The following is a 15,192-nucleotide window of genomic DNA, read 5'->3' as shown; positions in this document are numbered from 1 at the left end:
AATTAATTCTTCCAACATAATCCTATTTGGAATATAAAAAAGAGGAAATCGGTGCGGGATATATTGGAACCTATGAAAGCTGCCGAATCCAACAATAATTAGAGTATATAAATATATATATAATATTTTCTTGGTCAATGCAGTGGAGAATTCTTTGGAGGGACACCTAGGGACCACGTAAGGTTCCTTAACCCACCACAATTTGGATTAGAATATAATATATATACATGTTGCTGGACACATTATAATGAATTTTTGGTACTTGGACAACAACCTGAACGAGAAGACACGTACGGTGGACATTGTTTTGGAGAAAAAATTGATGGAGCCTTCTACACGGTTAATTAGTTTTCAATTATTTTATTTTACTTTAAATTTTTCATATCATGTATTTAATTATTTGAATCGTGATTATGAATATTATCGACTAAAAACTCTCTTTTCGAGGTTAAAGTCAAGAACATGATTACTATTGTTTTAGATTAATTTTGCTTATCAATTTGGTTTGTTTTGTTTTAAATATTTTATGGATTGATCACCCATGAAATACATATATTGTCAACCTTTTGATCTCGGGAGAGGAAATAGGGAGATAGAACATGGGAATAAGCAAAGTTTGGGTTTTTATTCTTTTATAAAATAAAGAATTAAACTTAGCATCTAGAATAGGGATGTACTGAGATGCCTTACTTGATTCATACGTATAATGATAGCTTTAATTCACTTAATTGGATTATTACATCACGGCTCAATGATGTAGTTGTAATGTCCAAATTAGGTAAAAGATTAGAGGTTGGGAAACCATGATCATGCAATTAACCCTACGAATCAACGACCAAGATAAGCAAGTTAACGAATGAAATTCAATAACATACTATGATTGTTTGAAGTTATTTAACCCTGGGCTTTTCTTCATTGATTGTTCAAAGTACTTTATTTTTACGCATTGTGCATTTTATTTTTAATTTACAATTCTAAAACTCTATTTGCTACTCTCCTCAATTGGTTAAATTAAAATTGGATAGGCGGCGAACGCAAGTCCCTGAGAGATCGATCCTTGAGATTTCTTAAAGACACTTTACTACTTGATAAGACCACGTACATTTGCGTGTGCACTGTAAAGTTTTTGGTACTGTTGCCGGGGATATGTAACTAGGCAACTATCTTATTTTTAGTTTTTCTATATTGAGTTGTACATATTTTTTATTTTATTTTATTTTCCTTTATTATTATTTTACTCACACTCTTCTTGAGATGTCAGCCCCAGATAGATTATTTTTGAGTAATGACAGTTCTATAAGGTGTATGATTTGTGGCTATAGTGGTCATTCTGAAGATATGTGTGCTGTCAATCATGATTCGATAATATTTGTGGGCTATGCTGAAAGGAAAAATTATATAAATAACTATAATCAAATGGTGCAGAATAAGTCACAATCATGGAATAACCACCACCAGCAGTTTCAACAAGCCCACCCAAATCAGTCAACTAGCAACATCTAAGAGATGCTGAAACAAATTTTAACGTCTCAAGTACAGTTGATGGAAGACATGAAGAACTATTAGGAGGATGTAGAGCCATTGGATAATAAGCCGAAAGTAGATGCAAAGTTGATCCCAACTAGTTGCAGACAAAGTAAATGATAATTTGAGAAAGTCTGAATACTCAGAAACTAAAGTTGTTGAACAGGTTGAGGATTTACCACTTCCACCATGTCTACAGTGGCTAAGAAAAGAAAAGTATAAGGAGGAGATTAGCCAATTTGTGGAGAAAACACAAGAATCGCAGTCACCCCATTGTCATCTTTATCTTGAGACTAAAATCAAGAAGGTGAATTAGAGTGAGTGTTTAGTAGATTGTGTAAATTTTGAAATAGGATTAGTTGGGACTCATTTAAAGCACTTTTCTAGATTATGTTTAGATGATATCTTGTCTTTGAAATAATATAAAACAGTGGAAGAGTGTGAAGAGGAGGAACAAGAATCCTATATTCTTAATTTCACATTGGATAAGCAATATAAAAACATACCTCACCTCAAGGCTGAGCGATTTATCATGCATCATCCATTACTCGATTCATTAATTTTTGTACCACCTCCCTATGCGTGAAGTAAAAAGATGAATGCGATGTTGGGGGTGAAAGTTATATCCTCAAGGTGGAGGAAAAAGTTGATTGGGTCATGCCGCGACACTAAATTTGGAGTTTCTTGGAGGCAACCCAAGCTTATGAATGTTTTCTTTTCAGTTCCTTTTTAATTTTTTTTTCACGTAATTTTTATTTTTGGTTGAGTCACAGTTTAATGGGAAGTCTGAGTACCATAAACCTAAGCTAAGGAGTAAGGAAAAAATTGAGTGTGGGGTCCCACGAATCCCCTTTATGTGTGAAGATGCTACTAGCTAGGCCTAGAGTCCTCAAGGAGTATTTTTGTCTCTTCCTTTTAAGTTCACTTTGAGGACAAAGTAGATTTTTAAGTGGGGGATGGGAAAATTACCAAATTTTGGCTCAATTTAAAAAATTTTGTGTGAGATATTCTTGTTGGTGCTATTTTTGATTGCATGATACAAGTGGGCTTGTTGGTAAAATCATGTTAATTGATGTGAATTACTATTTTTGAGACTCCTAGGCTCATGTTTATGACTCTTATACTTTTTGGCGTAAAATTGAATTTGTGTTGTTATTTGGTTAAGAGTCTATGATGATCCTATTGAGTTGAGCATGTTCCATGTGCGTCTGAGAATTTTTTGTATATTCCTTGTTGCATGTGATGTCTAGAACTTTCCTGGTGTGTATGTAAAGCGAAATAAAGAGTGTGGGTTTAGGAGATGATTTAGGCATTTCTTTGATAGCCTTGTTTTATACCTTCTATTTGTCCTACCCTCTATGCATTATCCTAGTTAAACCTATTGAGCCTTTAGCTTATTTTCTGTGGTAGCCTTATATGTAGCCTAATTCACTTCTTTGATAGACCTTAATTTGATCCCAAAAGCTCCTATGTTCTTTAATGAAAGAAAATTGATTTAGTAAGGAGTTTGAGAAATAAGAAGAAAAAGGTGAATTTGATGCCCCAAGGTAATAGTTATTGGTATTGATAATTGATGTGTGGTGGTTGGGTGTGATGTAATTGATGCTAGAAATATTGTCATGGTTGATAAAAAAGAAAAAAATGATTCTTGTGGTAATAAACTATATGCCCCCAATTGTTTGTGAAAATGCTTAAAAGAGACGGGGCAGTAACAAAATGTATGGATGAATGAATAAGTGTAGTTCTGTTGTTGGAGATTGGTTTTAAGTATTTAATGTAGTGTATTTAAGCACTTAGAGAGGTTAGTCATTCTTCCCAAATAGTTCCTACCCGTTTCTTAGCTTATATTACAACTCGAAAAGACTTAATTGATCGTACGTTTTACATTCGACTATTAGTGGAACATTACACTAAGGGCAAGCCTATGATTCATCGTATGTATCTTGTGAATCCCTTTTGAGAGTGAGTGAAATTTGATTCTTGTACTCATCATATTATGAATTGTATTATTACGAGTAATTATCGGTAACTCTCTTATTGTGAGGGGCATATGTTTGATGAATATGAGTGATTTGTATGATGTCCTTTATTGAGAAATAAGTATGAGTTGTCCACTAGGCAATTCAATTCTTGAGTTTAGGATATTTTGGAGTAGTGTTCATGAACTTTCAATTGTGTAAATAACATGCTTTGTGTAGAAGCTTGAATTTCGTGTAGTCATTTTAGTACTAGCTTGAGTGTCTTGCATTTAGTAGAAGTGTAGCGTCACCTTAGATTTTTATGCTTAAAGAGTTGTTCGAGGACGAACAAGAGTTTAAGCGTGGGGTGCTAATCTGAGGTGGTTTTATACACTTTGGTATGATTATTCTAGCTTATTTTTACTTGTTTTGAGAGCAATTTGAGTGCTTAAAGTGTTGATATTGATATAAATAAGCATTTAAGTGTCCAAGTGCGAGATTACAATGTTCAAAATATTTTTCAAACAAGTTTGTGCTTAATTGAGTCATTTATAGTTTAACCGGGAAAACTAGTTCTACTAGCTTGAGCTAGTTATGTGTCTAGTTGATTCCGTTGGATTATAATGTTATTAATTTATTCCAAATGGTTTAAATGTGTAATTATGAGTGGAACAACTTGTTTGAAATGCGCAAAGTTCAATTTGATTTAGTTAAGAGACGGAATAATAAGTGGAAGATCATTGCGAATTTGCCTTATCTTAGCTTGTGTTTTGATTCTTTGTTGTGAATATTGTGTTGTTTCAATCATTAATTTGTGGTGTGTGATATTTTAGGAGGCTTTGTGATCTGAATAAGGTGATATATTGATGATAAAAAGGCACAAAATTCATTGGAAATACACTATAAAAGACATGGGCAAAAAATAGGACGTTCAACAGTTAACCAATATTTTGAGAGCAAATTCCAATGCATCGACGCATCGCGTCGATGATTCAATGCACAGTAAATTAATGGGGAATCCTTGTGCAAATGTGTTGGAACCCGTGTACGCTGCCTAATCCAACAATAATTGGAGTATATTCAAATATATAGAAGAGGTTTGGAAGCAGTAGCCGATCATCATGTCTACTTCTTCTGTGATTTTATCATATTATCTTTAATTAATTATTATATGTTATTTAAGTATTAAAAAATTAATAATATTGAGGAAATATATAAAATAGACATTTATAACATTTCTGTTTCAGCTGTTTTAACCGCAATTTTACTATTTCATCCCTAATTAATTACTATGGGTCATTTAAGAATTAATCCGTGATTTTACTATATCACCCCTAATTAATTATTATATGTCATTTAAGTATTAAAAATTAATAATATTTAACAAAAAATAAAATACATATTTATGACATATTAAAGGCTTGGAAGCAGGAGGCAGTCTTTATGCTTGCTTCCTTCGTGACTTTACCATATCATTCTTAATTAATTATTATATATTATTTAAGTATTAAAATTAATAATATTTAACAAAAATATAAAATAGACATTTATGACATGTCGGCTTAACCTGCTTCAACCGTAATTTTACTATTTCATCCCTAATTAATTACTATAAGCCATTTAAGTATTAATCCGTGATTTTACTATATCACCCCTAATTAATTATTATATGTTATTTAAGTATTAAAAATTAATAATATTTAACAAAAAATAAAATACAAATTTATGACATGTCTGCTTCAGTTCCTTCAACCGTAATTTTATTATTTCATCCCGAATCAATTATTATAAGTAATTTAAGTATTAAAAAAATTAATAATATTTAATAAAAAAAATAAAATAAAAAAATGATAAACAAAATATTGAAGTTTAAAATTAATTTGACATCATATATAAGGCCTGTCTAATTTTTTTCACAACTAATTTTTATATTAATTTTGTTATACCACTTCTAATAAGTTATTTCCTAATTGCTTATTATATGTCATTTATGTATTAAAAAATTAATAATATTTGATAAAAAGAAAGTAAAATAGACATTTATGATATGTTTGCTTCAATTGTTTTAACCGTAATTTTTCTATTTTATCCCTAATTAATTATTACGAGTCATTTAAATATTCAAAAAATATTTAATAAAAAAATAAAATAAGCAAAAAGAAGATAAATTAGTTATTGATGTTTTAAATTAACTTGATGTCATATATAAGGCCCGCTTAAATTTTTCCACAACTATTTTTATAGAAATTTTATTGTATCACTTCTAATAAGTTATTATGAGTCATTTAGACATGTCTACTTCAGGACTTCAATCGTGATGTTTGATTCAATCGTGATATTTGATTGACTCTCGGAATTATATTAGTGTCACTTAAATTGAAATAGAAGAAAAAATATTATAAATTTCAGTAATTAAAAACATAAATTATTCTAAAAATATAATAGACTATCAATGCTATAAAACTTTGAAAAAGGAGAGTATTATAAATTATAATGGCTAACAACTTAAAATAGTAAATTACAATGTCAAAAAACTATTATAAATTACAATAGCTAACAACTTAAAATATCTAAAAAATATTTAAAATATAATTAATTATCAAAATTTTATTTGTATCATATAAATTGAAACTAAAAAATAACATATATTGAACCCGTACTAGCACGACCCTTCAATATCTAATATATATATATATATATATATATATATATATATATATATGTATATTTTCTTGGTCAATGCAGTGGAGAATTATTTTGGGGGACACTTGGGGACCACGTGAAGTTCCTTAACCCACCACAATTTGGATTAGAATATAATATATATATACACATTGCTGGACACATTATTATGAATGTTTTGAACTTGGACAACAACCTGAATGAGAAGACACGTACGGTGGACATTGTTTGGGAGAAAAAATTGACGGAGGCTGCTACACGGTTAATTAGGTTTTAATTATTTTATTTAGATTTTAATTTTTAATATCATATATTTAATTAATTGTATCATGATTATGCATATTATCGGCTAAAAATCCTCTTTTCAGGGTTAAAGCCAAGAACATGATTACTATTGTTTTGAATTAATTTTGATTAATTTTGCTTATCAATTTGGTTGCTTGTTTATTGTTATTTTAATTATTTTATGGATTGATCACCCATGAAATACATATATTGTCAATATTTTGATCTCGGGAGAGGGAATAGGGAGATAGAACATGAGAATAAGTAAAGTTTGGATTTTAATTCTTTTATAAAATAAAGAATTAAACTTAACGTCTAAAACAGGGATGTACTTAGATGCCTTACTTGATTCATACGTAGGATGATATCTTTAATTCACTTAATTGGATTATTAGATCCCCACTCAATGATATAGTTTTAATGTTCCAAATTAGGTAAAAGATTAGAGGTTGGGAAACCATGATCATGCAATTAACCCTACGAATCAACGACCAAGATAAGCAAGTTAACGAATGAAATTCAATAACATAGTATGATTGTTCGAAGTTCTTTAAACCTGGGCTTTTCTGCATTGATTGTTCCAAGTACTTTATTTTTACGCATTGTGTATTTATTTTTAATTTACAATTCTGAAACTCTCCTGAATTGGTTAAACTAGATTTGGACAGGCGGCAAACGCAAGTCCCTAAGAGATTGATACTTGGACTTTATTAAAGTCATTTTACTACTTGATAAGACCACGAACACTTGCGTGTGTGCTTGGACACTGTCAAGGATGAATCCACGAAGAGCGAAATTAGATTTCTAGTCCTTGGGTGTTAATATTTATTAAAAAGATACCCATAATGTAAACAAAGTAAAATACATAATTTAAAATGGGGGGTTGGTTTGAAACAAGGATTAATAAAAATTTAGTTGAATGAACAACAAAAGGCAACACTTTTTACTAGAAAATGAAATACGAGAAGGATCTTGGGATTATGTCTACCTAAAGGTAAATCATGCATGGGAACATGATGATTTGGTGCAAATTCTAGTCATTAACGGTTGGGTAGTCTAGGTCAAAATTCCTTGAGGCTAGTTTGTCTACAAATCCTCAAAAATATTACTCGTTGACCCTTTTGAGTACCTAACAAGCATGTCTATTACAACCACCTAATACCTCGATTGGGCATCCCTATATCTAGGATAATGCCCAAGACATATCTAACTCTCTATTCACACTTATTTCTAAGATTACAAAAGGTATCAAACTACATCCATTATTGTCCACAATTGCTTTGTCACCTATATCCCTTTTTCAAGGATGATATAGTTTCCAAAAGTTCACCCATACCCCACTTTCAAGGATTATATGAGCTTTCAAAAATTTAAGGTTTTCACCCATAAATCCATTTTGGGTATTTGGGGTTTTCATTCACAAACCCCAACTATTTCAAACGAACAATAGTAAAAACCATCATCAACAAACTAGAATCTACACAAATACATTACAACCTACACATAATTTCACCTTAGTTCAACATAATCCCAAGACAAACAAGTTTAGCTACCCATGAAGTAAAGTGAAAGAATTATACAATAGAATTCATTCAAAATATCCATCTATCAATTTCACTAAATTTAAAGTATGAGATTCATATTCAATTGTTGTCCAAATTAGGGTTTGTAAACATCCAATTCAACTGATAAAAAAAGTCTAGAGTACCAAAATGGAAAAGAGTTTAAGCCTTTAAGGGGATTTGGGGTCGGCTGTATCAAATTACAAAATTGACCCTAGGCATATTCTCATGTTACCTCGATCGCTAAAGCTTATCCGCAATTACAGCTACCGTAAATGTGTTCAATTAGAGTGATCGCAGAAGATGAACAAACTTGACTGGCTGTGATTGCGGTAATCGAGACCAAATTCTGCTCCAGGTCTTCCAACTGCACTTCTCTTCTCTTTTTGATCCTTTTTAGCTCAAATCCATATTTTCCTTTCTCATCACTTGTAATCCTGAAAATTGTTGAAATTACTGCATTCAATTACAAATTTGTCTCATTCATACATTCAAATTGTAGTATTGTACACGAATTTGAGTGAAAATGAGTGGTAAATTCACAACTCATCAACACCTCAACTTAAACCTTTCCTTGTCCTCAAGAAACATTACTTCTCACTCAATGAGACAATATAAATTTAAGCTTATTTATACAACCCAATGATCAATATGACGTCAAACATGCTTGTACCATAAGTGGCTCTTCAAACATGGGCAAAGCTATTCTCGCGATACCCCTCATCATGAAATACACTCTCAAAGGTGAAAAGATCTTTAAAGAGCAACAATGAAACAATCGCTAACACTCTAAAGCTGACTCTCTTGTGAACTCAACTCTACTATACCCCTTTTGCCTCATTATTCAGAAGATGACAATATCACCCACCTCAAGTTGTTCACATGCCTCCATATACGAAGAATATTCCACACATACCAAATTTTTAATTATTCAATAAGGGATTCAAGTGCAAAACTCTATCTCTTAGAAAGACGCTTGATGCATACACCATTATTTTTAATTGCCACTGCAATGAATACATTTGGTTGGAGATCTCGAAGGGTTTTTTGAGCTTATAACATAGGTTTGGGGAAGGGTAGGATATCATTTAGGACAGAGAGACTACACCCTCCTTGAACATGTACATCACACTAATTCATCCTTCCAACTTTTTGACCATGAGCCACTTATTTTGTTTTCACATTTTACACATGACTATTTTTGCTACCTTGATTTTACCAATATTTTGAAGGCATCACTCGTTCGCTTATCTCTTTTGAAATCTATACCTTATTTTTCTTTTCATTATTCCTCTATTTTTTACTTTTTAATTGCTTAGCTCATAGAAATCCACTTACACTACCATGGCCCTAAGGTTATCTCTTCTAAACTTACCACGTCTAACTTAGGAATTTAGCCTCAATTATTTTTTATGTTAAAGGAGGGTAGGCTTTAAGAGAGGGAAAAACTTTTAATGTATGAAGGTTTGCAATGTGGTTGCAAAAGAAAGGCTTGAAGGCTCTAATTGGGTGACTAAGGGTACTATCATAAGCATGGGTAGGCTTTTTAGGCTAAAGTAAGCTCATATGTTCATAAAGATGGCCTAGGATCATTTCACCAGCCAAACATAGTAAAAATTAGCCTTGAAAGACTAACGGGGCAAGTTCTAGACCGTACAAGTATGCATGAGTTTTTGAAAAATATACTCACCACACATGGCATGCAAACTCCTCAAAGGGGCTCAATTTCTCTTCCCACTAGAGATAAAATAGAGTATCTACTAATATTTACAAGCCAAAATTTTGGAGTCACAAAAAAGCTAAAGTATTGTTACAAGGTTGCTCACGCCCATGTCCTTGATTTTTAAAAATATTTTGGAGGGGAGAGGGGGAAGGGGAGGGGGAGGGAGGGAGGGAGGTTGCTTCACATTTGCACAATCCATAATTTGCTATTTATTACATCAAACTACGCCTACGTCTCTAAAATCAGCTTTCATATGGGCAAACTATATGGCTACTCAGACTTCGCCATAGGTATAAGTGTGATTCCAAATCCAAAATTTTATGGGTAGTCGAACTTTCCCTGTATATATATCTCTAATGCTACGAATACTCAGACTCTCCCTGCATCATTGGCTCAAAACCCAATCATGATGATTTTCCCTTATGAATGTTGTCACTCAATCTATTATAGGGAAAGGCTCGTCCAATATCACCATAAGCAAAATAAAGTAAGAATCTAAAAATAAAATGAAACAACTAAGCCATAAAAATGTGGGCACTATCAGAGTACCCAAATATTACAACCTAACAAAAAATAAAAATCATCCTAAATAGCATTCAAACATCCAGAAATATCTACATAATATAGGCCCAAATAAGAAATAAAGTAGAGACATGCACACCCAACTAATAAACATGTAGTGTACTTACTGCATAAAGAATAAAGAACAAGAAGAGATAACGACGTTCCCCAAAACCGCATCAAGAGCTGCTCTTGCCTGCAGACACTACATCATCTCTATCAATATCAAAACTGAACCACTAAACTAAGGCATTATTATCTCTCTCCACTTTGGAAGAAGGAAATCTGACTTGGGGTTTGAAGAACTTCCACATGCCCTTGAATCCCTTCCACATATTTCTAATGAATTTACCTTTCTTTTTCTCCTTTTTTTTTATATTCTAACAGGAGTCTAAAAGCTCCCTATGACTCTGCCAATAATGCGTAAGCCCTCTTGAGCCTATCAAAGGTGGTTCCCTTAGTCCTCTAAATACGTCTCATAATATGACAGGGCCATATATAAATGGTGGGTGGTGGAGAGCTCTCTAATGACCCTTAAATCAACACTGATATCCTCAAGAGGCCCATCTGTGGATGGCCTATAATACTCAGGCTCCTCAAATGTCAATTTTCCCAAGTCGATCTTCCTCTTTTTGCTCTTTCCCAGTGCTTCCTCACCCCAAAATTTGAGAGTATAAATAGGGGTGCCTAGGCACACCCAAGTGTCTCTAGGGTACTCTACCACCTTGACTCTTCTGCATATCTCAATATAAAAGAAGGAAATAAGAGATGTGTACCACTATGTTCCTGAAGAACTTCATGTATAAGATGACAAGTCGACCAACATTTAAAGAAATGTCATCTAATATGCAAGAAACCATCCCGACCCATAAATATTGAACCATTTTCATCTAGGTACAAGGGGAGACCTGGCTACAAATAATGGTCAACAAAACCCAAGCTTCTGCAGTGAAGTCATTCATAGAGATGTTCCTCATTGTAGCTGCCTAAGGGAATTCCTTGCCCCAATATTGCCTCTCCGCCATCTAGCTTTTTGAATCACATCCCTTTGCTTCAAAATCATCCATATATGTATTTGGAAGCCCATATATGTCATTAATTTTCTCTTACCCAAAGTTCACCTCCTTCCCTTAGATCATGATAATTGTGTCTAAGAAAGATACTATGCTAAGATTAGCGTAGAACTGTTGTAACCTCTGCTCATTTGCCTAGCAAAAATCTGGGAAAATATTCCAGCCGGTGGCTATGAGCCTATCATGAAATGCTGAAAGCTTTTCTTACACCTTCTATAAACATATGTCACTCTCTGGAAGTAGGGTTGTCTTTAAAAGTTAATCATAGTATTGGTGGTGACACTCGAGAATCATAAACCAAACTTGGTCATAATTCTCCATGATGTAAACCTGAAAATCTTGAGGAAAACACAACAATATTTATCACAAAAATTTTCATGCGTAAAGTAGACTATGTTGTCCAGTTAAGCTCATGGGGTTATTACTTGGTGGTGTTTTGACAAGAATTTTAAATGCGGAATTTTTGGCCTAAGCTAAAATTCAGCCTCAGATATGGCAATCACGGGTCACTAGTCGCGATCGCAATCCAGTGACCACGATCATGGTATCTAAGACCATGCAAAGGAAACTTTTTCAACTATTCAAAATTCAAATTTTAGGGCCAAATTATGCTCTAAAATAGTAAATTATAACTAAGAACATTGAACAAGGTTCTTAACCACTCGATCATGCCCGTACAATGTGAAAACAAATAGTTAGCCATCATTTAGGAATTTGATCAAGCACTTGGTGTGCACACTATATTTCTCTCAATTTTGAACATAATGTGGGCACTTAAGACTTCCCCACACGTGTGCGCACTATTTCTAGTAGCTAACCACCAGATAAATATGATTCAATCAAAGATTTAGCAAAGAAAAGAAAAATTTTAGGCCCTACCTAGTTCATGAATTCTAAGGTCTACTCAAAATAACTAAAACACAAATTCAAAGTACTTACTAGAGGAATTATGCAAGTTGGATGCAAAGATGTTTTTAGATGCCCAAAATATGACGAGAAGTGGGTATAATTAGAGAGAAAATTTAGAGGAGTGTGAGCAAATGGCAGATCGATGGTCATTTTCAAAAGACTTGACCGTGATCACAGTCTGAAGTCTGACATTCCAAACAAGAGGTGACCACGATTGTGGAGGCACGAGGCTCACGATCTAGTTATCATCGTGCCACATCGTCCTTTATATTTTTTAAGTTGGATCATCAAGGCAACCATCATTCACTTACTCATCTTTAAAATTAATAACAGACTCAACGGAAGGACACTTCACCATCATGAATGCTAAACCTCATTTCCCCAAGCTCTAAGTTGACAAGGGATTTCCTGGTAGAAAGTAATGGTCGAACAAGGATAATAGGAATCTCTTAGTCCATATCACAATCGGGCACCATAAAATCCATCGAAAGAATGTATATATTGATACGCCCAAGTTACAACTCTCGTTAGAAAGTATAAGCGGTCGCTGTCAAATATAGAACCCAACTGGGTTGGGTATCGAATCCCACAGGGAATACTATGATCACTAAGTATTGCGATTATTATTAGACTGTTGGTCGAAGGTTCCAAGATAAGGGGGGTTTTAGTTTAGGTGCACAATAATATTATCAGTGTAACGATGAGATGATATGTGTAATAATATTTGATCACAGAGAATGACAAGTTAGGGTTATGTCCACCTTGTAGCTTCTACTTCTCTATTAACTATGGGTAATACGAATTTTATACATACATGCACTTATAGAGAGACGTATTGTAATTCTAAATCCAAGTGGTTTTCAACCATCAAGGATTTATTCACCATAGTTCTCTCGAATCCAAAGTGTACAACAAATTATACGAACTCTCCAAGACGTTAATCCTTCTAGGGCATTAACATGTAAAATAGAGGTTGGAAACCCTATTTTGTCGTCACACTCTCTTTTCCAAATAGTAACTTTTCTATCGAACAAGTTATTGCTATAATGGCGCATTCCCTATGTTTGCAACCATGAGAATTCAATCAAAATGAAGGGAGTAATGATATAAGTGGATTAACACATCATAAATTCAAAAACCCATAGCAATAGAGAGTATAATACAAGATTCCATAACCCTAACAGATAAACTTAGCTACTCATGAATAAAACAGAAATCAACATAGAAATATTCATCATACCAAAACTTAGAACGATCTTGGTGATGAAGGTGACTAGCGAAATTAAGAGAGAAACAAGTTTCTCTCTCTCTGTCCTCAAGCTAAGCCGCTTTCTCTTGTTTTCAAAATAATACAGAATGTGAATAATTCACTAAAAATTCAGCAATCAAGCTTCTAATAACATCCTTCTCTAATAAATTGCTACTGCATCCTTAACTACTTAAAAATATTGAGTTTGCCCGGGAAAAAGTTCCCATGCGTCACATTCAGTCCAAGAGCTGCTTTCCTTTTTATGTGAAGTTTTCCTTTGCTGTCCACAGGTCCCCAAAGTGCTATAATCTTTCTCATTAGTACCTGAAAAGCATGCTAATCACATAGGTCAGCTCACATAACTAAAAATAGATTAAAAGTGCAAGAATTATGTATTTTATCCTCAAAACTTAACTAAAACATGGGTAAGTTATGGTGCTTAGACGTATAAATACGCCCAACATCACCACCCCACACTTAAAGCTTTGTTTATCCTCGAACAAAATAGTACATACATGCGAATACCTAACTAAAATTCACAAGAGCAACACAAAATGTTCAACAAGACATACACTGCAATTATTAACAAAGAGTAGATTTCTTGATCATTACTAGAAACAACTTACCCTCCAAGATAGACTCATTAAGTTGGTTAATTCGTATACACAAGTTAATCCAAAAAAATCATATAAAACTACCCAACAATCATCAACCATGTGCGCTCACACAAAATGTTACCCATAATCACTCATAGTTTTGCATTTTTCTGAAATATGGGTATAAGAACTTGCTTGCTCTCACTCTCACAAAGAATTCTTATATTACAACTGATGACCATATGCTTGCCCTTAGTGTAATGCTCCACTAATATCATAATGCTAAGGTTAGGATCAAATAGGTCTTTACGGGTTCTAAAGTAGGCTAAAGGGATGGGTAGGACTATTACCCTAAGCGCTTTAATACACTACATTATGCCATTTACACTAACTTTTAACAACCACTCTACCTTCCTTTCATCTACCAACCCCCTTTCACCTATTTTTTTTACTCAATCAAAAACACTATGATGGGAATATACAACTCTTTTTTCTTTTTTTATTTTATTTTTTCTTTTTTTCTTTTTTTTCTATTTTTTATTATTTTTTTTAGCATCCCTATGATAGCCACCCTCGATCACAATATTTTTATGTACCAATAACTAAACTTTGGGGCATCACTTTCACCATTTTCCTCTTATTTTGCCACACTCTTTACTCAACTTGATTCTATAATTTAAAGCGCTTAGGAGCTTTTGGATTAAATTATGGTCTTTTAAAAAAAATGGATTAGGCTACATATGGGGTTGCCAAAGAAAATAGCTAAAGGCTCAATGGGTATTCACTAGGACAATGTACAAAGGTAGGTAAAAAAAAGATAAAAAATCAGGGCTGCCAAAGAAATGCCTAAATCATCTCCTAAACTCACAATCTTTATTTCGCTTCACACACACACTAGTCAAGTTCTAGCATCAGCTGCAACAAAGAATATACAATAACCTTACACACACATTGCACATGGTCAACTTAATTGGTAGCATTATAGATTCTTGACCTAACAGATAAATGAATTAAACCACAAATAATTATCACAGAGTGAGTCACAACTTAGAGCCTAAATGTTTCAATAG

This window comes from Capsicum annuum, chromosome 6, assembly GCF_002878395.1.
Source record: "Capsicum annuum cultivar UCD-10X-F1 chromosome 6, UCD10Xv1.1, whole genome shotgun sequence".
Classification (NCBI taxonomy): Eukaryota; Viridiplantae; Streptophyta; class Magnoliopsida; order Solanales; family Solanaceae; genus Capsicum; species Capsicum annuum.
This window is presented reverse-complemented; position numbering follows the sequence as displayed.